This window comes from Leuresthes tenuis, unplaced genomic scaffold, assembly GCF_036924035.1.
Source record: "Leuresthes tenuis unplaced genomic scaffold, fLeuTen1.0.hap1 SCAF_135, whole genome shotgun sequence".
Taxonomy (NCBI): Eukaryota; Metazoa; Chordata; class Actinopteri; order Atheriniformes; family Atherinopsidae; genus Leuresthes; species Leuresthes tenuis.
In genome coordinates this window covers 66,530-90,823 of record NW_027325489.1, presented here as the reverse complement: position 1 = coordinate 90,823, position 24,294 = coordinate 66,530, and the positions used below count along the sequence as shown (strand labels likewise).

At 43.3% G+C, this 24,294-nt stretch overlaps 4 non-coding genes across 4 annotated transcripts; 2 read left to right on the top strand and 2 right to left on the bottom strand.

Annotated features, from left to right (window-relative positions):
• Nucleotides 1-16,888: 16,888 nt before the first annotated feature.
• On the top strand, nucleotides 16,889-17,002 carry LOC140287451 (U5 spliceosomal RNA). Its single transcript, XR_011911616.1, has one exon. It is a non-coding gene; the product is annotated as a U5 spliceosomal RNA (small nuclear RNA).
• Nucleotides 17,003-17,310: 308 nt separating this feature from the next.
• LOC140287464 (U2 spliceosomal RNA) lies at nucleotides 17,311-17,494 on the top strand. Its single transcript, XR_011911628.1, has one exon. It is a non-coding gene; the product is annotated as a U2 spliceosomal RNA (small nuclear RNA).
• Nucleotides 17,495-21,953: 4,459 nt separating this feature from the next.
• LOC140287463 (U2 spliceosomal RNA) lies at nucleotides 21,954-22,137 on the bottom strand. Its single transcript, XR_011911627.1, has one exon. It is a non-coding gene; the product is annotated as a U2 spliceosomal RNA (small nuclear RNA).
• A 308-nt stretch (nucleotides 22,138-22,445) lies between these two features.
• Nucleotides 22,446-22,559, bottom strand: LOC140287450 (U5 spliceosomal RNA). Its single transcript, XR_011911615.1, has one exon. It is a non-coding gene; the product is annotated as a U5 spliceosomal RNA (small nuclear RNA).
• Between the last annotated feature and the right edge of the window lie 1,735 nt (nucleotides 22,560-24,294).

Genomic DNA, 24,294 nt, shown 5'->3' with positions numbered 1-24,294 from the left:
CATAAGCGGGAGAGGAGGTGTTCAAATGCAAGAAGGTGTGAATGTCCACCCATAATTACTGCAAAATGGGTAAGAAAAGGTACGAATGCCCAACCATACATGATCCTAACAGGGAGCGGAGGTGTTTGGCTGCGACAAGGTGTGTATGTCCACCCATAATTAATGAAAAGCGGGCAACAAGTAGGTTTGAATACCCATCATCAAAAGCAGGAGTGGATGTGTTCGGCTACAAGAAGGTGTGAACGTCCGACCAAAGTTTGTAAAAAGCAGTGAAGAAAAGTTTCGAATATCCAACCAAACATAATCAAAAGCGGGAGCAGAGCTGTTCGACTGCAAGTAGGTGTGAATGTCAGATCATAATTTGCAAAAAGCTGATGAGAAAGGGTGAGAATGCCCGGCTATACACCATCAAATGCGGGAGCGGAAGTGTTCGGCTGTGAGTAGGTGTGAATGTCAAACCATAATTGCTGAAAAATGTGTTAGAAAAGACTAGAATGCCGGACCATACATCATCAAAAGCGGGAAAAGTGGTGTTCGGCTGCAAGTAGGTGTGAATATACAGCCATAATTACTCACAAACCGGTAAGAAAAGGTAGTATTGCCAGACCATACATTATCAAAACAGGGAGCGGAGGTGGTTCAGCTGCAAGGTGTGAATATCTGACTAAAGTTTATAAAAAGCGGGTAAGACAAGGTGCGAATGCCTGACAATGTATGATCAAATGAGGGAGCGGAGGTTTTCGGCTGCAAGGTCTGAATGTACAACCATAATTTGTAAAAACCGGGGAAGAAAAGGCTCGAAAGCCCGACTATACACCATCAAAAGCGGGAGCGGAGGTGTTCGGCTGTAAGTAGGTGTGAATGTTCAACCATAATTTGTAAAAAGCGGGTAAGAAAAGGTTTGAATGCTCGACTATATATTAACAAAAGCAGGAGGAGAGGTCTTCGGATAAGAGTGGGTGAGAATTTCCAACCATAATCAATAAAATGCGATGAAAAAAAAGGTGTGAATACCCCATAGAACACTAAAAGGTGGAGCAGAAGTGTTCGGCTGCAAGAAGGTGTGACTGTTCGACTATATTTGGTGAAAAGCAGGTGAAGCAAGGTCTGAATGCCCAACCTTACATCATCAAAAACGAGATCAGAGGTGTTTGGCTGCAAGAAGGCCATAGTTTGCCAAAAGCAGGTAAGGTGCGAATGTCCGACTAAATATCAACAAAATTTGGGGCAGAGGTCTTCGGATGCAAGTGGGTGTGAATATCCCACCATACAAATATGGTGGAGAGGAAGCTGTGAATGGCCGACCATAGTAAAAGGCGGGTGAGAGAAGGTGCGAATGTCAAACCATACATAATCAAAACAGGGAGCGGAGGTGTTCTGCTGTAAGAAGGTGTTAATGTCCAACCATAGTTGGTAAAAAGCGGGTAAGAAAAGGTTAAAATACCCGACTGTACACAATCAATAGCGGGAGCGGAGTTGTTCGGCTACTAAAAGGTGTGAAAGTCCGACCATGGTTTGTAAAAAGCGGGTACGAAAAGGTGCGAATGTCCGACAATGTATGATCAAAAGAGAGAGCGGAGGTTTTCGGATACAAGAAGGTTTGAATGTCCCACCATAGTTTGTAAAAAGCGGGTAAGAAAAGGTTCGAAAGCCCGACTATACACCATCAAAAGCGGGAGCAGAGGTGTTCCGCTGTAAGACGGTGTGAATGTCCGACCATAGTTGGTAAAAAGCGGGTAAGAAAAGGTTAAAATACCCGACTGTACACAATCAATAGCGGGAGCGGAGTTGTTTGGCTACAAGAAGGTGTGAAAGTCACACCATGGTTTGTAAAAACCGGGAAGAAAAGGCTCGAAAGCCCGACTATACACAATCAAAAAGAAGGTTTGAATGTCCATCAATAATTGCTTTAAAACAAGAAAGTAAATTTTCGAATATCAAACCGTACATGATCATAAGCGGGAGAGGAGGTGTTCCGCTGTAAGACGGTGTGAATGTCCGACCATAGTTGGTAAAAAGCGGGTAAGAAAAGGTTAAAATACCCGACTGTACACAATCAATAGCGGGAGCGGAGTTGTTCGGCTACTAAAAGGTGTGAAAGTCCGACCCTGGTTTGTAAAAGCGGGTAAGAAAAGGTTCGAATGCCCGAACATACACCATCAAAAGAGGGAGCGGAGGTGTTCCGCTGTAAGACGGTGTGAATGTCCGATCATAGTTGGTAAAAAGCGGGTAAGAAAACGTTAAAATACCCGACTGTACACAATCAAAAGAGGGAGCGGAGTTGTTCAGCTAAGAGAAGGTGTGAAAGTCCGACCATGGTTTGTAAAAAGCGGGAAAGAAAAGGTTCGAATGCCCGAACATACACCATCAAAGGAGGGAGCGGAGGTGTTCTGCTGTAAGAAGGTGTTAATGTCCAACCATAGTTGGTAAAAAGCGGGTAAGAAAAGGTTAAAATACCCGACTGTACACAATCAATAGCGGGAGCGGAGTTGTTCGGCTACTAAAAGGTGTGAAAGTCCGACCATGGTTTGTAAAAAGCGGGTACGAAAAGGTGCGAATGTCCGACAATGTATGATCAAAAGAGAGAGCGGAGGTTTTCGGATACAAGAAGGTTTGAATGTCCCACCATAGTTTGTAAAAAGCGGGTAAGAAAAGGTTCGAAAGCCCGACTATACACCATCAAAAGCGGGAGCAGAGGTGTTCCGCTGTAAGACGGTGTGAATGTCCGACCATAGTTGGTAAAAAGCGGGTAAGAAAAGGTTAAAATGCCCGACTGTACACAATCAATAGCGGGAGCGGAGTTGTTTGGCTACAAGAAGGTGTGAAAGTCACACCATGGTTTGTAAAAACCGGGAAGAAAAGGCTCGAAAGCCCGACTATACACAATCAAAAAGAAGGTTTGAATGTCCATCAATAATTGCTTTAAAACAAGAAAGTAAATTTTCGAATATCAAACCGTACATGATCATAAGCGGGAGAGGAGGTGTTCCGCTGTAAGACGGTGTGAATGTCCGACCATAGTTGGTAAAAAGCGGGTAAGAAAAGGTTAAAATACCCGACTGTACACAATCAATAGCGGGAGCGGAGTTGTTCGGCTACTAAAAGGTGTGAAAGTCCGACCCTGGTTTGTAAAAGCGGGTAAGAAAAGGTTCGAATGCCCGAACATACACCATCAAAAGAGGGAGCGGAGGTGTTCCGCTGTAAGACGGTGTGAATGTCCGATCATAGTTGGTAAAAAGCGGGTAAGAAAAGGTTAAAATACCCGACTGTACACAATCAAAAGAGGGAGCGGAGTTGTTCAGCTAAGAGAAGGTGTGAAAGTCCAACCATGGTTTGTAAAAAGCGGGTAAGAAAAGGTTCGTATGCCCGAATATACACTATCAAAACCGGAAGCGTAGGTGTTCGGCTGCAAGAAGGTGTGAACGTCCGACCAAAGTTTGTAAAAAAGCAGTTAAGAAAAGGTTCGATTATCTAACCAAACATAATCAAAAGCGGGAGCAGAGCTGTTCAACTGCAAGTAGGTGTGACTGTCAGAGAATAATTTGCAAAAAGCTGATGAGAAAGGGTGAGAAATCCCGACTATACACCATCAAATGCGGTAGCGGAGTTGTTCGGCTGTGAGTAGGTGTGATTCTCCAACCATAATTGCTGAAAAATGTGTTAGAAAAGGTAAGAATGCCGGTCCATACATCATCAAAATCGGGAGAGGTGGTGTTCGGCTGCAAGAAGGTGTGAACGTCCGACCAAAGTTTGTAAAAAGCAGTTAAGAAAAGGTTTGAATATCCAACCGAACATAATCAAAAGCGGGAGCAGAGCTGTTCGACTGCAAGTAGGTGTGAATGTCAGATCATAATTGCTGAAAAATGTGATAGAAAAGACTAGAATGCCGGACAATACATCATCAAAAGCGGGAGAGGTGGTTTTTCGGCTGCAAGTAGATGTGAATGTCCAGCCATAATTACTCACAAACGGGGGAAGAAAAGGTAGTATTTCCAGACCACACATGATCAAAACAGGGAATGGAGGTGGTTCAGCTGCAAGGTGTGAATGTCTGACTAAAGTTTGTAAAAACCGTGTAAGACAAGGGGCGAATGCCCGACAATGTATGATCAAAAGAGGGAGCGGAGGTTTTCGGCTGCAAGGTCTGAATGTCCAACCATAATTTGTAAAAATCGGGGAAGAAAAGGCTCGAAAGCCCGACTATACACCATCAAAAGCGGGAGCAGAGGTGTTCAGGTGCAAGAAGGTCTGAACGTCCGACCAATAATTACTGAAAAATGGGTAAGAAAAGGTGCGAATGCCAAATCATACATCATCAAAAGCAGGAGCGGATGTGTTCGGCTACAAGAAGGTTTGAATGTCCAACCATAGTAAGTAATAGGTGGGTAAGAAAAGGCTCGAATGCCCGACTATACACCATCAAAAGCGGAAGCGGAGGTGTTCGGCTGCAAGACGGTGTGAACGTCCGACCAAAGTTTGTAAAAAGCATTAAGAAAATGTTCGAATATCCAACCAAACATAATCAAAAGCGGGAGCAGAGCTGTTCGACTGCAAGTAGGTGTGAATATCAGATCATAATTTGCAAAAAGCTGATGAGAAAGGGTGAGAATGCCCGACTATACACTATCAAATGTGGGAGCGGAGGTGTTCGTCTGTGAGTAGGTGTGAATGTCCGACCATAATTGCTGAAAAATGTGTTAGAAAAGGTAAGAAGATGATATACGGACCGTATATCATCAAAAGCGGGAGAGGTTGTGTTCGGCTGCAAGAAGGTGTGAATGTCCAGCCATAATTACTCACAAACGGGTAAGAAAAGGTACTATTGCCAGACCATATATGATCAAAACAGGGAGCGGAGGTGGTTCAGCTGCAAAAAGGTTTGAATGTCCGACTAAAGTTTGTAAAAAGCGGGTAAGACAAGGTGTGAATGCCCGACAATGTACGATCAAAAGAGGAGCGGAGGTTTTCGGCTGCAAGAAGGTCTGAATGTCCACCCATAATTACTGAAAAATGGGTAAGAAAAGGTGCGAAAGCCCAACCGCACATGATCATAAGTGGATGAGAAGGTGTTCGACTGCAAGTAGGTGTGAATGTAAGATCATAATTTGTAAAAAGCGGGTAAGAAAAGGTAAGAATGCCCAACCATAAATTATCATAAGCGGCAGCAGAGTTTCGGCTGGTATTTATCAATGTCTAGATAGATTTCAACAAAAAACAACGTTGTACTTTGCAGTAAAAGAAAGTGCAAGTCAAAAGTTTTAGGAATCCGAGAATAAGCTTATTTTCATGAGTTCTGCACGATTTCGGATTTTATGTATAAAATGAATTTTTTCACGCAAACTAAGTTAACATTGCTTTGTCCTTCATATGTACCCATTTCTACATATATTTCAAGCATAAACTTCCTCATACTACCCTGAATGAGAAAGAACCACACTTGTGATTAAGCCATACGCCCCTTTTGAGGAGTTCTGCATGATTTGGGATTTTATCTATAAAATCAATTCATTCACTCAAACCAAGTTAAAACTGCTTTTTCCTTCATATTTATCAATGTCTAGATCGACTTCAACAAAGAACAACATTGTATTTTGCAGTAGAAGAAAGAGCAAAACTGAAGGATCAGGAATCCGAGAATAAGCTTCTTTTCATACGTTCTGCATGATTTGGGATTTTATGTATAAAATGAATTCCTTCACTCAAACTAAGTTAACACTGCTTTGTCCTTCATATGTACCCATTTCTACATATATTTCAAGCATAAACTTCCTCATATTACCCTGAATGAGAAAGAGCCACACTTGTGATTAAGCCATACCTCCCTTTTGAGGAGTTCTGCATGATTTGGGATTTTATCTATAAAATTAATTCCTTCACTCAAACTATGTTAAAACGGCTTTTACCTTCATATTTATCAATGTCTCGATAGATTTGAACAAAAAAACAACGTTGTACTTTGCAATAAAAGAAAGAGCAAATCAAAAGTTTTAGGAATCCGAGAATAAGCTTATTTTCATGAGTTCTGCACGATTTCGGATTTTATGTATAAAATGAATTCATTCACTCAAACCAAGTTAAAACTGCTTTTTCCTTCATATTTATCAATGTCTAGATCGACTTCAACAAAGAACAACATTGTATTTTGCAGTAGAAGAAAGAGCAAAACTGAAGGATCAGGAATCCGAGAATAAGCTTCTTTTCATACGTTCTGCATGATTTGGGATTTTATGTATAAAACGAATTCCTTCACTCAAACTAAGTTAACACTGCTTTGTCCTTCATATGTACCCATTTCTACATATATTTCAAGCATAAACTTCCTCATACTACCCTGAAGGAGAAAGAACCACACTTGTGATTAAGCCATACGCCCCTTTTGAGGAGTTCTGCATGATTTGGGATTTTATCTATAAAATCAATTCCTTCACTCAAACTATGTTAAAACGGCTTTTACCTTCATATTTATCAATGTCTCGATAGATTTAAACAAAAAAACAACGTTGTACTTTGCAGTAAAAGAAAGAGCCAATCAAAAGTTTTAGGAATCCGAGAATAAGCTTATTTTCATGAGTTCTGCACGATTTCGGATTTTATGTATAAAATGAATTCATTCACTCAAACCAAGTTAAAACTGCTTTTTCCTTCATATTTATCAATGTCTAGATCGACTTCAACAAAGAACAACATTGTATTTTGCAGTAGAAGAAAGAGCAACACTGAAGGATCAGGAATCCGAGAATAAGCTTATTTTCTTATGGGCAAGTGGGAACTGCTTTGTCCTTCATAATTATCAATGTGTAGATGGATTTCAACTTCTTCTACTGCAAAGTCCAATGTTTTTCTTTGTTGAAGTCGATCTAGACATTGATGAATATGGAAGGACAAAGCAGTTTTAACTTGGTTTGAGCAAAGCAATTCATTTTATAGCAAAATCCGAAATCGTGCAGAACTCATGAAAGCAGGCTTATACTCGGATTCCTGAAACTTTAGATTTGCTCTTTCTTTTACTGCAAAGTACAACGTTGTTTTCTTGTTTAAATATTTCTAGACATGGTAAATATGAAGGACAAATCAGTTTTAACATAGTTTGAGTGAAGTAATTCATTTTATAAGCAAAATCCCAAATCATGCAGAACTCACGAAATGCTTTTTCTCGCTTTTCACTGCTTTTTACAAACTTTGGTCGGACGTTCACACCTTCTTGCATCCGAACACCTCCGCTTCCGCTTTTGATGATGTATATTCGGGCATTCGAACCTTTTTTTACCCGCTTTTTACAAACCATTGTCAGACTTTCACACCTTCTTGCAGCCGAACACCACCTCTCCCAATTTTGATGATGTATGGTCCAGTATTCTTACCTTTTCTAACACATTTTTCAGCAATTATGGTCGGACATTCACACCTACTCACAGCTGGACACCTCCGCTCCCGCTTTTGATCATACAATGTCGGGACATCGCTCCTTGTCTTACCAGCTTTTTACAAATTTTAGTCGAACATTCACACCTTCTTGCAGCTGAAGACCTCCGCTCCCGCTTTTGATGATGTATAGTCGGGCTTTCGAGCCTTTTCTTACCCGGTTTTTACAAATTATGGTTGGACATTCAGACCTTGCAGCCGAACACCTCCGCTCTCTCTTTTGATCATACATTGTTGGGCATTCGCACCTTGTCTTACCCGCTTTTTACAAACTATAGTCAGACATTCACACCTTGCAGCTGAACCTCCGCTCCCTGTTTTGATCATATATGGTCTGGCAATACTACCTTTTCTTCCCCCGTTTGTGAGTAATTATGGCTGGACATTCACACCTACTTGCAGTCGAACAGCTCTGCTCCCGCTTTTGATTATGTTTGGTTGGATATTCGAACCTTTTCTTAACTGCTTTTTACAAACCATGGTCGGACTTTCACACCTTCTTGTAGCCGAACAACTCCGCTCCCGCTATTGATTGTGTACAGTCGGGTATTTTAACCTTTTCTTACCCGCTTTTTACCAAGTATGGTCGGACATTCACACCTTCGTACAGCGGAACACCTCCGCTCCCTCTTTTGATGGTGTATAGTCGGGCATTCAAACCTTTTCTTACCCGCTATTTACAAACTATGGTAGGACATTCAAACCTTCGTGTATCCGAAAACCTCCGCTCTCTCTTTTGATCATACATTGTCGGACATTCGCACCTTTTCTTACCTGCTTTTTACAAACCATGGTCAGACTGTCACACCTTCTTGTAGTCGAACACATCCGCTCCCGCTATTGATTGTGTACAGTCGGGTATTTTAACCTTTTCTTACCCGCTTTTTACCAAGTATGGTCGGACATTCACACCTTCGTACAGCGGAACACCTCCGCTCCCTCTTTTGATGGTGTATGTTCGGGCATTCAAACCTTTTCTTACCCGCTTTTTCCAAACTATGGTTGGCTATTCACAGCTTCCTCTCCACCATACTTGTATGGTGGGATATTCACACCCACTTGCATCCGAAAACCTCCGCCCCAATTTTTGTTGATATTTGGTCGGACATTCGCACCTTACCCGCTTTTGGCAAACTATGGCCTTCTTGCAGCCAAACAACTCTGATCTTGCTTTTGATGATGTAAGGTTGGGCATTCAGACCTTGCTTCACCTGCTTTTCACCAAATATAGTCGGACATTCACACCTTCTTGCAGCCGAACACTTCCGCTCCACCTTTTAGTGTTCTATCACACCTTTTTTTTCACCGCATTTTATACATTATGGTTGGAAATTTTCAACCACTTTCATCCGAAGACCTCTCCTCCCGCTTTTGTTAATATATTTTAACTTTAGTTTGACATTCAAACCTTCTTGCAGCTGAACCACCTCCGCTCCCTGTTTTGATCATATATGGTCTGGCAATACTACCTTTTCTTACCCGTTTGTGAGTAATTATGGCTGGACATTCACACCTACTTGCAGCCGAACACAACCTCTCTCGCTTTTGATGATGTATGGACCGGCATTTTTACCTTTTCTAACACATTTTTCAGCAATTATGGTCGGAGATTCACACCTACTCACAGCCGAACAACTCCGCTCCCGCATTTGATGATGTATAGTCGGGCATTCTCACCCTTTCTCATCAGCTTTTTGCAAATTATGATCTGACATTCACACCTACTTGCAGTCGAACAGCTCTGCTCCCGCTTTTGATTATGTTTGGTTGGATATTCGAACCTTTTCTTAACTTCTTTTTACATATTTTGGTTGGACGTTCACACCTTCTTGTAGCTGAACACTTCCACTCCTGCTTTTGATGATGTATGGTTGGACATTCACACCTTTTTTTTGCCCATTTTTCAGGAATTATGGGTGGACATTCACACCTTGCAGCTGAACACCTCCTATCCCACTTATGATCATGTGCGGTATGATTTTCGAAAAGTTTCTTTCATGTTTTCTAGCAATTATTGATGGACATGTAGACCTTCTTGCAGCTGAACACCTCCGCTCCCGCTTTTGATCATACATTGTCAGGCATTCGCACCTTGTCTTACCCACTTTTTACAAACTTTAGTCGAACAGTCACACCTTTTTGAAGCGGAACACCACCTCTACCGCTTTTGATGATGTATGGTCCAGCATTCTTACCTTTTCTAACACATTCTTCAGCAATTATGGTCGGACATTCACACCTACTCAGAGCCGAACACATCCGCTCCCGCATTTGATGGTCTATAGTCGGGCATTCTACAGCGGAAAAGACTCATTCTTATGTTTGGTTAGATATTCGAACCTTTTCTTAACTGCTTTTTACAAACTTTGGTCGGACGTTCACAATATCTTGCAGCCGAACACCTCCGCTTCCGCTTTTGATGGTGTATATTCGGGCATACGAACCTTTTCTTACCCGCTTTTTACAAACCAAGGTCGGACTTTCACACCTTCTCTTAGCTGAACAACTCCGCTCCCTCTTTTGATTGTGTACAGTCGGGTAATTTAACCTTTTCTTACCTGCTTTTTACCATCTATGGTCGGACATTCACACCGTCTTACAGCGGAACACCTCCGCTCCCTCTTTTGATGATGTATGGTTAGGCATTCGCACCTTTTCTTACCCATTTTTCAGTAATTATGGGTAGACATTCACACCTTCTTGCAGCTGAACACCTCCTCTCCTGCTTATGATCATGTGCAGTTTGATATTCGAAAATTTTCTTTCATGTTTTCTAGCAATTATTGATGGACATTCAGACCGTCTTGAAGCTGAACACCTCCGCTCCCACTTTTGATGGTGTATAGTCGGGCTTTCGAGCCTTTTCTTCCCCGGTTTTTACAAATTATGGTTGGACATTCAGACCTTCTTGCAGCCGAAAACCTCCACTCCCTCTTTTGATCATACATTGTCGGGCATTCGTACCTTTTCTTACCCGCTTTTTACAAACCATGGTCGGACTTTCACACCTTCTTGTAGCCGAACAACTCCGCTCCCGCTATTGATTGTGTACAGTCGGGTATTTTAACCTTTTCTTACCCGCTTTTTACCAACTATTGTTGGACATTCACACCGTCTTACAGCGGAACACCTCCGCTCCCTCTTTTGATGGTGTATATTCGGGCACTCGAACCTTTTCTTACCCGCATTTTACAAACTATGGTCAAACATTCAAACCTTCTTGTAGCCGAACACATCCACTCCTGCTTTTGATGATGGGTATTCAAACCTACTTGTTGCCCGCTTTTCATTAATTATGGGTGGACATACACACCTTGTCGCAGCCAAACACCTCCGCTCCCTGTTTTGATCATGTATGATTGGACATTCGCACCTTTTCTCACCCGCTTTTTACTATGGTCGGCCATTCACAGCTTCCTCTCCACCATACTTGTATGGTGGGATATTCACACCCACTTGCATCCGAAGACCTCCGCCCCCACTTTTGTTGATATTTAGTCGGTCATTCGCACCTTGTCTTACCCGCTTTTTATAAACTTTAGTCAGACATTCACACCTTGCAGCTGAACCACCTCCGCTCCCTGTTTTGATAATTTATGGTCTGGCAATACTACCTTTTCTTACCGGTTTGTGAGTAATTATGGCTGGACATTCACACCTACTTGCAGCCGAACACCACTTTTCCCGCTTTTGATGATGTATGGTCCGGCATTCTAGTCTTTTCTAACACATTTTTCAGCAATTATGGTTTGACATTCACACCTACTCACAGCCGAACACTTCCGCTCCCGCATTTGATGGTGTATAGTCGGGCATTCTCACCATTTCTCATCAGCTTTTTGCAAATTATGATTTGACATTCACACCTACTTGCAGTCGAACAACTCTGCTCCCGCTTTTGATGGTATATATTCGGGCATTCGAACCTTTTCTTACCCGCTTTTTACAAACCATGGTTGGACTTTCACACCTTCTTGTAGCCGAACAACTCCGCTCCCGCTATTGATTGTGTACAGTCGGGTATTTTAACCTTTTCTTACCCGCTTTTTACCAACTATTGTTGGACATTCACACCGTCTTACAGCGGATCACCTCCGCTCCCTCTTTTGATGGTGTATGTTCGGGCATTCGAACCTTTTCTTACCCGCATTTTACGAACTATGGTCGGATATTCAAACCTTCTTTTAGCCGAACACATCCACTCCTGCTTTTTATGATGTATGGTTGAGCATTCGCACCTTTTCTTACCCATTTTTTACAAACTATGGTCGGACATTCACACCTTCTTGCAGCTGAACACCTCCTCTCCCGCTTATGATGATGTGTGGTTTGATATTCGAAAATTTTCTTTCATTTTTTCTAGCAATTATTGATGGACATTCACACCGTCTTACAGCGGATCACCTCCGCTCCCTCTTTTGATGGTGTATGTTCGGGCATTCGAACCTTTTCTTACCCGCATTTTACGAACTATGGTCGGATATTCAAACCTTCTTTTAGCCGAACACATCCACTCCTGCTTTTTATGATGTATGGTTGAGCATTCGCACCTTTTCTTACCCATTTTTTACAAACTATGGTCGGACATTCACACCTTCTTGCAGCTGAACACCTCCTCTCCCGCTTATGATGATGTGTGGTTTGATATTCGAAAATTTTCTTTCATTTTTTCTAGCAATTATTGATGGACATTCAGACCTTCTTGCAGCTGAACACCTCCGCTCCCGCTTTTGATGATGTATAGTTTGGCTTTCGAGCCTTTTCTTCCCCGGTTTTTACAAAATTATTGTTGGACATTCAGACCTTCTTGCAGCCGAAAACCTCCGCTCCCTCTTTTGATCATACATTGTCGGGCATTCGCACCTTCTCTTACCCGCTTTTTACAAACCAGGGTCGGACTTTCACACCTTTTAGTAGCCGAACAACTCCGCTCCCGCTATTGATTGTGTACAGTCGGGTATTTTCACCTTTTCTTACCCGCTTTTTACCAACTATGGTCAGACATTCACACCTTCTTACAGTGGAACACCTCCGCTCCCTCTTTTGATGGTGTATGTTCGGGCATTCGAACCTTTTCTTACCCGCTTTTTACAAACTATGGTCGGACATTAAAACCTTCTTGTAGCCGGACACATCCACTCCTGCTTTTGATGATGTATGGTTGGGCATTCGTACCTTTTCTTACCCAATTTTCAGTAATTATGGGTGGACATTCACACCTTTTTGCATTTTAACACCTCCTCTCCCGCTTATGATGATGTGTGGTTTGATATTCGAAAATTTTCTTTCATGTTTTCTAGCAATTATTGATGGACATTCAGACCTTCTTGCAGCTGAACACCTCCGCTCCCGCTTTTGATGATGTATAGTTTGGCTTTCGAGCCTTCTCTTCCCCGGTTTTTACAAAATTATTGTTGGACATTCAGACCTTCTTGCAGCCGAAAACCTCCGCTCCCTCTTTTGATCATACATTGTCGGGCATTCGCACCTTCTCTTACCCGCTTTTTACAAACCAGGGTCGGACTTTCACACCTTTTAGTAGCCGAACAACTCCGCTCCCGCTATTGATTGTGTACAGTCGGGTATTTTCACCTTTTCTTACCCGCTTTTTACCAACTATGGTCAGATATTCACACCTTCTTACAGTGGAACACCTCCGCTCCCTCTTTTGATGGTGTATGTTCGGGCATTCGAACCTTTTCTTACCCGCTTTTTACAAACTATGGTCGGACATTAAAACCTTCTTGTAGCCGAACACATCCACTCCTGCTTTTGATGATGTATGGTTGGGCATTCGTACCTTTTCTTACCCATTTTGCAGTAATTATGGGTGGACATTCACACCTTTTTGCATTTTAACACCTCCTCTCCCGCTTATGATCATGTGCGGTTTGATATTCGAAAATTCTCTTCCATGTTTTCTAGCAATTATTGATGGACATTCAGACCTTCTTGCAGCTGAACACCTCCGCTCCAGCTGTTGATGGTGTATAGTCGGGCTTTCGAGCCTTTTCTTCCCCAATTTTTACAAATTATGGATGGACAATCAGACCTTCTTTCAGCCGAAAACCTCCGCTCCCTCTTTTGATCATACATTGTCGGGCATTCGCACCTTTTCTTACCTGCTTTTTACAATTCATGGTCGGACTTTCACACCTTTTAGTAGCGGAACAACTCTGCTCCCGCTATTGATTGTGTACAATAGGGTATTTTAACCTTTTCTTACCTGCTTTTTGCCAATTATGGTTGGACATTCACACCTTCTTACAGCGGAACACCTCCGCTCCCTCCTTTGATGGTGTATGTTCGGGCATTCGAACCTTTTCTTACCCGCTTTTTACAAACTATGGTCAGACATTCAAACCTTCTTGTAGCCGAACACATCCACTCCTGCTTTTGATGATGGGTATTCAAACCTACTTGTTGCCCGCTTTTCATTAATTATGGGTGGACATACACACCTTGTCGCAGCCAAGCACCTCCGCTCCCTGTTAGGATCATGTATGGTTGGGCATTCGTACCTTTTCTTACCCATTTTGCAGTAATTATGGGTGGACATTCACACCTTCTTGCATTTGAACACCTCCTCTCCCGCTTATGATCATGTGCGGTTTGATATTCGAAAATTCTCTTCCATGTTTTCTAGCAATTATTGATGGACATTTAGACCTTCTTGCAGCTGAACACCTCCGCTCCAGCTGTTGATGGTGTATAGTCGGGCTTTCGAGCCTTTTCTTCCCAGATTTTTACAAAATATGGATGGACATTCAGACCTTGTTTCAGCCGAAAAACTCCGCTCCCTCTTTTGATCATACATTGTCGGGCATTCGCACCTTTTCTTACCCGCTTTTTACAAACCATGGTCGGACTTTCACACCTTTTAGTAGCGGAACAACTCTGCTCCCGCTATTGATTGTGTACAATCGGGTATTTTAACCTTTTCTTACCTGCTTTTTGCCAACTATGGTCGGACATTCACACCTTCTTACAGCGGAACACCTCCGCTCCCTCCTTTGATGGTGTATGTTCGGGCATTCGAACCTTTTCTTTCCCGCTTTTTACAAACTATGGTCAGACATTCACACCTTCTTGCAGCCGAACACTTCCGCTCTACCTTTTAGTGTTCTATGGGGTATTCACACCTTTTTTTTCACCGCATTTTATAGATTATGGTTGTAAATTCTCACCCACTCTTATCCGAAGACCTCTCCTCCTGCTTTGGTTAATATATAGTCGGGCATTCGAACCTTTTCTTACCCGCTTTTTACAAATTATGGTCGAACATTCACACCTACTTGCAGCCGAACACCTCCGCTCCCGCTTTTGATGGTGTATAGTCGGGCTTTCGAGCCTTTTCTTCCCCGGTTTTTACAAATTATGGTTGGACATTCAGACCTTGCAGCCGAAAACCTCCGCTCCCTCTTTTGATCATACATTGTCAGGCATTCGCACCTACTTGCAGCCGAATACTTCCGCTCCACCTTTTAGTGATGTATGGTTGGCATTTACACCTTTTCTTACCCTTTCTTACCCTACTGATTGCTTAAGATTAAGTTGTTTTTTCTCAAACTACAACATTTTTTTAATTGTTGAAACTTGATTTGAAGTGGATAAATAAGGAGGACAAACAGTTTTAAGTCAGGCTGATAGAAGGAATTAATTTTATAGCAAAATCTGTATTTCGTCATATGTCGAGAGATGCTTATTGCTGAAGAAGTACAAAGTACAACGTTGTTTATCGTTGAAACTTGATTAGACATGAATAAATATGAAGGACAAAGCAGTCTTAACTTGGTTAGAGTTAAGGAATTCGTTTTATAGGAGAATCCGAATTCGTGCATAACTCGTAAAATAGAGCTTATTTTCGGATTCCTGAAGAATGAGTCTGGTTCTTTCTCATAATACAAAGTTTGTTGTTTATTGTTGAAACTTCATCAGAAGTGAAGAAATAAATGAATGCCTATCAACAAATGTGGGATCTAAACTCTAGTGCTTCCTCTAAAATAATTTCCTTTCTCAATTCAGAAATGTGTGTGTGTAAGTCACAACACCCGTGACACCAAAACGGCTTTCTTTTCTCTCTTTTCTCTACACTCTGCACTGTGAGCACACACACCAAATCAGAAAGGCTTTTTTCTCTCTTTTCTACATTATGGACTGTGGGGACACAAAACCGCTCTCTCTTTTTTTTTTTGATTGTGTGCCAGGGCGTTGTCTCACGTATTAGATTATGCTTACGATACGAATGGGTTTATCAGTCACATCAGAATCCATACATACTGATCCTCCCCTAATAAAATGGTCGGATCTTATCAAACACACTTTGTTTCTTGTGACAATCAAGTCAGCGAAACAGCGTATACACGTCAAGACACTGAATCAAGTTTGCCACAAGAACTCATAAGTTTGGCAGTATTGCTCTGCCGTCAGCAATCATACACCCATTTTATTTTCGTGAGACATGTGCAGGCACCTGTTCATCTACTGTTCTATCACTATGAATTAGTTTATCTATTATCAATAAGGATACTTCTACAACTACTATCAAAGTATGTCCAGACTTCTTATGTTGTCAGTTGCTATATATGAATAAGTGGGTAGCTACTGACAAGCATTAAGCATGTCACACAGCCCAAACATATAACATTTCAGGACACACCACACAGTTAACAACCACAGTGAAGTGTCAAAGCCCAAACATGTAACATTCAACAGGACACTTACACAACACATTCAAATCAAACAGTCAGACAACATACAAGAACATATACCCCAGCCGGCATTGCTCCCTGCCTATTTTCCTACAGCTCACTATGTGTGCGCACACCTTTATTCACAAACTCTTCAACTTATACTCTTTTACCAAAGCTGCTACAGCTCGATTGGCCGAATACCCTTAGATCCTATTTCGGTGAATTTGACATCTGCCTTACATGTAACAGATTAGCGGTTTAGCAGTTTTAATTTAGTTTGAGTGAAGGAATTCATTTTATAGCAAAATCCGAAATCGTGAAGAACTCATGAAAGTAAGCTTATTCTCGGATTCCTGAAACTTTAGATTTGCTCTTTCTTTTACTGCAAAGTACAACGTTGTTTTTTTTTTGTTTAAATCTTTCTAGACATGGTAAATATGAAGGACAAAGCAGTTTTAACATAGTTTGAGTGAAGGAATTCATTTTATAGATAAAATCCCAAGAGTCTGCTGAGAAAAGAGAGTGAATGCGAAGTAGACTTTAACACGGCTCTGGGAGCGAGCCGAGTGTGGGCTAACCGGGAGAATTGCTTGAAAGAAACGCGACACCGAATGAGCGGTCAGAACAAAGCCTCAATACGGTGTTCCCGTGGTGTTTTTGTTGCTGCCTTGTCGATTGCAGAGGGGCAAGCGTTTCAACCAAGCAACGCTCACCATGGGGAAGGTGGCTATGGCAACTAGCCTGATGCCCTGCTCCCGCAGTGACGGATAATCGTACTCTGGTTTCTCTTCATAACATACAAGTCTTTCGCCTTTTACTAAAGACTTTCGTGGAGAGCAGCACTAATGAGTTGTTTCTATTTTTGGCAGGCTTTACCTTTGCGGGTGAAGCCCTTTCTGTCTGTGCAAAAGAAATCTTGTTACTGTGCAGAGTGACTTCTCTGAGTAGAGTCGCCTTACTTGTTGCGATTGTGCCGATGTTCGAAGCTGGAGTGCAAAGTTGTTGCTTGAATGGTGCTTGCTGGAGCATGCGGGAGTGCAAAGTTATACCATTTAAAAGGGCTGAAGAGTGCTCAGTGCAGCGGGTGGGCGGAGGTGCAACGTGACACTCTGGCCACCTATGGCCATAAAAAGAACACTGCTACAAGTGCGCATTGTGCCAGCAAGGGCCCTCGGACCTGAAACAGTGGACAGTTATCGCTTCTCGGCCTTTTGGCTAAGATCAAGTGTAGTATCTGTTCTTATCAGTTTAATATGTCCTCTATACGAGGACTACATATTAAATGGATTTTTAAGAATAGGAGTTGAAAAAGAAGCTTGCTCCGTTCACTCCAAGCATCGACCCAGTACTGCAGTGCCGCTGGGAACGGTGCGCTCTTCTCTGCTCTTGTGAAAAAGCAAACAGCGGTGCAGGATGGAAGTTTCAGGGAGCCCAAGATGAAACTTTCTTTTAGTCTGCTGAGAAAAGAGAGTGAATGCGAAGTAGACTTTAACACAGCTCTGGGAGCGAGCCGAGTGTGGGCTAACCGGGAGAATTGCTTGAAAGAAACGCCATACCAAATGAGCGGTCAGAACAAAGCCTCAATACGGTGTTCCCGTTGTGTTTTTGTTGCTGCCGCTGTTTGCTTTTTCACAAGAGCGCACCTGTTGAGGGGGGGCCTGGGGGGGCCTGGGTGATGGTGGGTCTCAGGCCCGGGCTGCTGCGACTGGTGTGACCGGGTGGTTTGTTTGTTTGTTTTTTGTTGTTGTTTGTTTGTTTTTTGTAGAGGTCCTCCGGAGTGGGGTTGGGTTTAGTGGGGTGGGGCGGGATGGGTACCTTCTGGGGGTACAGTAGCTCCCAGAATATGGTCGCTGCAGGCCCCGAGCCTGGTGGACATCAGGCCCTCCTGTCCTGTGTTGGCTCCCTTTTAAAAAGTACAGAACTTAGAACAGGTCTAGTCCCTGGCTTTCGGCAGAACTGTCTTCTTTACTTTTTTTTTTTTTCCCCTTATCGTGTTCAGCATTATGGCAGCAGAATTGTAGTCTGAATACCTTTGATGCCAAACAGATTTGCTTTGCCAAGGGAAGTTTTATAAATGTAAAGCTCCCCTTGATGCCCATTTATTTATTTCTGTTTACAATATATGACATGTAATAGAACTGAACCGGACCGGGGGACAAGGAAAGAAGAAGAGGAAAGAAGAGAAAAACAGAACATACATCGCATACAACACAGCTGTGGATATAGATGACCTGAGACGACATGATAATACATCAACTGCTTAGCGACCATGCTACTGGACTAATGAATGTGGTTGTGTGTGTGTGAGAACATGCAACACCCATGGCACAGGACCTACATGATAACCGTGCTTAGTTATGAGTGTATAAGCATACAGGGCCACAATCCACAGCCCCCCCAAGCAATCAGAAGCAGGCAGAGAGGGCCACAAGACCCGGGCCACCAGCAGCCCCCACAGAGCACAGAACCCAGGAAGCCCACCGCAGGGGCAACCACGCATCCACCCAGAAGACTGCAGAGGAAGCCCCCGGAAAGAGCCCCCATAAGCATAGGGCAGAGGCCCTCCGGGAGCCAGGGGCAACAGCCCACCGACGTCGCCAGGCCCCAGCCGCCCAGACATGGGCCGTGCACTGGATCCGGGCCCCAGGAGCCCGAGCGCCCCCAAACCCCCCGGCAGAGGCCCCACCCAATACCCAGGAGGGCCAAGCGCCCCAGACAGCCACACAGTGGGTCAGCGCCTGCCCCAGCACCCCTGGCCAAGTGCCCTGGGAGTCAAGACGTGCCCACAGGTGGGTGAAGTCGCGAGCAGCGGAGAGAGGCCACGCCGCCCCCCCCATCGGGAGAAGCACAGACAGGCCAGGCGACAGCAAGTCCAAGATCCAGGCCCAATCATTACCACACACACTTTCATGTCCCATACATCCACACGTCCTCCCTCCCTCGACTCCGCTGGGGTGTAGTGCAGCGGGCACACCAGGGGGCCAGCAGCCACCACAGACCCCAAACCAGCAGAACAATTAATTAATCCTCCTGGCCCCTCCCGCCCCGAGCAGCAACCAGGAAGCAGGGGTGTGCGAAGAAGACCCCTCCCCTCACCCTTCTGGCTCTTCAATATTTTCTAATAGTGAGCAATTAAAATTGAGGGGCAGCCAAACTTGTAGAACTGGGAGCGTGGCCCTCTGGGAAGCCTACATACCCAAAGAGCCCCGCCCACCAGATGCCACTCAGTGTAACCACCCCCCAAGACCTAATGTGTGTGTGTGAGTGTGTTTGATAAGTAGTAATGTCTAAGGTGTAATTAAAACAGGGGTGGGAACTGCAGAGTGCAACTACTGCAGAGTCCACTACACCCCACCGAACACACACGCCCCCAAAACCCTTCATGTGTGAGTGTGTGCTGTGTACAGGAGCCAGAAGGGAGAGGGGTATGGGGATATACACTGGGGGCAGCCAGGGACTGGCTGCAATAGGCATCCCCGCTACCAGGGAGCCAACACAGGACAGGAGGGCCTGATGTCCACCAGGCTCGGGGCCTGCAGCGACCATATTCTGGGAGTTACTGTACCCCCAGAAGGTACCCATCCCGCCCCACCCCACTCAACCCAACCCCACTCCGGAGGACCTCTACAAAAAACAAACAAACCACCCGGTCACACCAGTCGCAGCAGCCCAGGCCTGAGACCCACCATCACCCAGGCCCCCCCAGAACCCCCCTCAACAGGTGCGCTCTTGTGAAAAAGCAAACAGCGGCAGCAACAAAAACACAACGGGAACACTGTATTGAGGCTTTGTTCTGACCGCTCATTTGGTATGGCGTTTCTTTCAAGCAATTCTCCCGGTTAGCCCGCACTCGGCTCGCTCCCAGAGCCGTGTTAAAGTCTACTTCGCATTCACTCTCTTTTCTCAGCAGACTCTTGGGATTTTATCAATAAAATGAATTCCTTCACTCAAACTATGTTAAAACTGCTTTGTCCTTCATATTTACCATGTCTTGAAAGATTTAAACAAAAAAAACAACGTTGTACTTTGCAGTAAAAGAAATAGCAAATCTAAAGTTTCAGGAATCCGAGAATAAGCTTACTTTCATGAGTTCTTCACGATTTCGGATTTTGCTATAAAATGAATTCCTTCACTCAAACTAAATTAAAACTGCTAAACCGCTAATCTGTTACATGTAAGGCAGATGTCAAATTCACCGAATTAGGATTATTCGGTATTCGGCCAATCGAGCTGTAGCAGCTTCGGTAAAAGAGTATAAGTTGAAGAGTTTGTGAATAAAGGTGTGCGCACACATAGTGAGCTGTAGGAAAATAGGCAGGGAGCAATGCCGGCTGGGGTATATGTTCTTGTATGTTGTCTGACTGTTTGATTTGAATGTGTTGTGTAAGTGTCCTGTTGAATGTTACATGTTTGGGCTTTGACACTTCACTGTGGTTGTTAACTGTGTGGTGTGTCCTGAAATGTTATATGTTTGGGCTGTGTGACATGCTTAATGCTTGTCAGTAGCTACCCACTTATTCATATATAGCAACTGACAACGTAAGAAGTCCGGACATACTTTGATAGAGTAGTTGTAGAAGTATCCTTATTGATAATAGATAAACTAATTCATAGTGATAGAACAGTAGATGAACAGGTGCCTGCACATGTCTCACGAAAATAAAATGGATGTATGATTGCTGACGGCAGAGCAATACTGCCAAACTTATGAGTTCTTGTGGCAAACTTGATTCAGTGTCTTGACGTGTATACGCTGTTTGGCTGACTTGATTGTCACAAGAAACAAAGTGTGTTTGATAAGATCCGACCATTTTATTACGGGAGGATCAGTATGTATGGATTCTGATGTGACTGATAAACCCATTCGTATCTTAAGCACAATCTAATACGTGAGACAACGCCCTGGCACACGATAAAAAAAAAAGAGAGAGCGGTTTTGTGTCCCCACAGTCCATAATGTAGAAAAGAGAGAAAAAAGCCTTTCTGATTTGGTGTGTGTGCTCATAGTGCAGAGTGTAGAGAAAAGAAAGCCGTTTTGGTGTCACGGGTGTTGTGACTTACACACACACATTTCTAAATTGAGAAAGGAAATTATTTTAGAGGAAGCACTAAAGTTTAGATCCCACATTTGTTGATAGGCATTCATTTATTTCTTCACTTCTGATAAAAATGATAAGACTGACCTAAAGAATTGGAGGCCCATCACACTTTTAAACTTTGACTGTAAACTTTTTAGCAAGGTTTTAACGACACGGATGTCCTCTGTTTTAGAGGAGGTAATTCACCCAGACCAGGCTTGTGCCATCTCAGAGAGACAACTCACCGACAGCCTCGTACTGATTCGAGACATCATTGATTACGCTAGAGACAGAAACACCCGGCTTGTCATCTTAAATTTAGACTTTGAAAAAGCTTTTGATCGGGTCTCGCATCAATATCTCTTTCAGGTGTTGCAGCCATCGAATAGGGCCCGATTGTTCCTACTTGGTGAGATTTGCTTGGTTGAGACGCTTGCTCCCCCCCCTTGCTCCTCGGCTGACCAAGTAGGAACAATCGGGCCCTATTCGATGGCTGCCTTGTCTTTTACTCTGTGCAAAAGACAAGGCAGCCACAAACACCACGGGAACACCGTATTGAGGCTTTGTTCTGACCACTCATTCGGTGTCGCGTTTCTTTCAAGCAATTCTCCCGGTTAGCCCACACTCGGCTCGCTCCCAGAGCTGTGTTATAGTCTACTTCGCATTCACTCTCTTTTCTCAGCAGATTAAAAGAAAGTTTCATCTTGGGCTCCCTGAAACTTCCATCCTGCACCGCTGTTTGCTTTTTCACAAGAGCAGAGAAGAGCGCACCGTTCCCAGCGGCACTGCAGTACTGGGTCGATGCTTGGAGTGAACGGAGCAAGCTTCTTTTTCAACTCCTATTCTTAAAAATCCATTTAATATGTAGTCCTCGTATAGAGGACATATTAAACTGATAAGAACAGATACTACACTTGATCTTAGCCAAAAGGCCGAGAAGCGATAACTGTCCACTGTTTCAGGTCTGAGGGCCCTTGCTGGCACAATGCGCACTTGTAGCAGTGTTCTTTTTATGGCCATAGGTGGCCAGAGTGTCACGTTGCACCTCCGCCCACCCGCTGAACTGAGCACTCTTCAGCCCTTTTAAATGGTATAACTTTGCACTCCCGCATGCTCCAGCAAGTACCATTCAAGCAACAACTTTGCACTCCAGCTTCGAACATCGGCACAATCGCAACAAGTAAGGCGACTCTACTCAGAGAAGTCACTCTGCACAGTAACAAGATTTCTTTTGCACAGACAGAAAGGGCTTCACCCGCAAAGGTAAAGCCTGCCAAAAATAGAAACAACTCATTAGTGCTGCTCTCCACGAAAGTCTTTAGTAAAAGGCGAAAGACTTGTATGTTATGAAGAGAAACCAGAGTACGATTATCCGTCACTGCGGGAGCAGGGCATCAGGCTAGTTGCCATAGCCACCTTCCCCATGGTGAGCGTTGCTTGGTTGAAACGCTTGCCCCTGTGCAATCGACAAGGCAGCAACAAAAACACCACGGGAACACCGTATTGAGGCTTTGTTCTGACCGCTCATTCGGTGTCGCGTTTCTTTCAAGCAATTCTCCCGGTTAGCCCACACTCGGCTCGCTCCCAGAGCCGTGTTAAAGTCTACTTCGCATTCACTCTCTTTTCTCAGCAGACTCTTGGGATTTTATCTATAAAATGAATTCCTTCACTCAAACTATGTTAAAACTGCTTTGTCCTTCATATTTACCATGTCTAGAAAGATTTAAACAAAAAAAAAACAACGTTGTACTTTGCAGTAAAAGAAAGAGCAAATCTAAAGTTTCAGGAATCCGAGAATAAGCTTACTTTCATGAGTTCTTCACGATTTCGGATTTTGCTATAAAATGAATTCCTTCACTCAAACTAAATTAAAACTGCTAAACCGCTAATCTGTTACATGTAAGGCAGATGTCAAATTCACCGAAATAGGATCTAAGGGTATTCGGCCAATCGAGCTGTAGCAGCTTTGGTAAAAGAGTATAAGTTGAAGAGTTTGTGAATAAAGGTGTGCGCACACATAGTGAGCTGTAGGAAAATAGGCAGGGAGCAATGCCGGCTGGGGTATATGTTCTTGTATGTTGTCTGACTGTTTGATTTGAATGTGTTGTGTAAGTGTCCTGTTGAATGTTACATGTTTGGGCTTTGACACTTCACTGTGGTTGTTAACTGTGTGGTGTGTCCTGAAATGTTATATGTTTGGGCTGTGTGACATGCTTAATGCTTGTCAGTAGCTACCCACTTATTCATATATAGCAACTGACAACATAAGAAGTCTGGACATACTTTGATAGTAGTTGTAGAAGTATCCTTATTGATAATAGATAAACTAATTCATAGTGATAGAACAGTAGATGAACAGGTGCCTGCACATGTCTCACGAAAATAAAATGGGTGTATGATTGCTGACGGCAGAGCAATACTGCCAAACTTATGAGTTCTTGTGGCAAACTTGATTCAGTGTCTTGACGTGTATACGCTGTTTCGCTGACTTGATTGTCACAAGAAACAAAGTGTGTTTGATAAGATCCGACCATTTTATTAGGGGAGGATCAGTATGTATGGATTCTGATGTGACTGATAAACCCATTCGTATCGTAAGCATAATCTAATACGTGAGACAACGCCCTGGCACACAATCAAAAAAAAAAAGAGAGAGCGGTTTTGTGTCCCCACAGTCCATAATGTAGAAAAGAGAGAAAAAAGCCTTTCTGATTTGGTGTGTGTGCTCACAGTGCAGAGTGTAGAGAAAAGAGAGAAAAGAAAGCCGTTTTGGTGTCACGGGTGTTGTGACTTACACACACACATTTCTGAATTGAGAAAGGAAATTATTTTAGAGGAAGCACTAGAGTTTAGATCCCACATTTGTTGATAGGCATTCATTTATTTCTTCACTTCTGATGAAGTTTCAACAATAAACAACAAACTTTGTATTATGAGAAAGAACCAGACTCATTCTTCAGGAATCCGAAAATAAGCTCTATTTTACGAGTTATGCACGAATTCGGATTCTCCTATAAAACGAATTCCTTAACTCTAACCAAGTTAAGACTGCTTTGTACTTCATATTTATTCATGTCTAATCAAGTTTCAACGATAAACAA